Here is a 1,098-nt window from a genome sequence, read left to right as displayed (position 1 = left end):
AATTTATCTTACATAAAAACGTTTCCTGATAGAATAATAAAATTTAATGTGTTGACTTGCTTTTTTAATGTGTGAAAATTTTATATTATTTTCTATTTTCAAATCCCTTTTTTTTTCTTCTAAATAAAAGATTGAATTCAGATTTTTAAAAAAATTGTTCAGTACACAAAAATTGACATCTAATGTAATGTAAAGTTCATCATAATAAAATTAATTTAATATGCAAATAATTTAGATTACATTTAAAAAGTTAAACAAATTAGTTATAACAGTTATTCATATCATACATAATCAAAATATATATGTATAATTGGTTCTTTTTTCATAATAATTAACCGGATATTAAAATCAATTACTAAATAAATCCGTGATTTAATTTTTTTTTTTTTAAAATAACGTTTACACTGCATGGGGGGAAAAAAAAATATTGAGGATGTATATAATATAGTGGTTTTTATTAACCTTAATGCAGTTACCAGTGAGTATTGGACCTTGACACACCTTGTTTTATTGAAAAATATTTAACTTTATATAAAAAAAAAAACTAAAAAAAAAAAGGTTGCCATAAGAATTTAGTAATTAGTCACCGAGTACTTGTAACGGTATACTGGTTCTTCTCATTTATTTCTTTAGGCTCAAAGTTAATCCGTTTAAAAAATTTTTTTTTCATTTTTTTTTTATTCTTGAGCCGAATATAAATTTTATTTTTGATTTAAAGACAGACAGAAGAAGAGATATTTAATCAAAAAAAAAAAAAAAATTAAAAAAAAAAGGTTTTAACACTGAAAAATTTAATAATTTAACCGTTTTCTTAAATCTTTTCAAAACATTTTAGGTTTTGTTTTTTATTTGTTTGATTGAAAAGGAAAAAAAAAAAAAAATTATTAAATACATTTTAATTTATTTTAATTATCAAGGGTAAAAATAATTAATTAAATTTACTTGAACTTGAGGTCTTTAGCCTAATTATATTTATACTTAAATAGATGTCAAGTACTGCAATTTTTATTATTATTATTATTATAACAACAAAATGAAATTTTTAAAAACTGTTACGAGTTTTTAGATTTTTTTTAAACAACACTAAACGTTACATTT

The sequence above is a fragment of the Pediculus humanus genome, genomic scaffold (genome assembly GCF_000006295.1).
Source record: "Pediculus humanus corporis 1103172107644 genomic scaffold, whole genome shotgun sequence".
Classification (NCBI taxonomy): domain Eukaryota; kingdom Metazoa; phylum Arthropoda; class Insecta; order Psocodea; family Pediculidae; genus Pediculus; species Pediculus humanus.
This window is presented reverse-complemented; position numbering follows the sequence as displayed.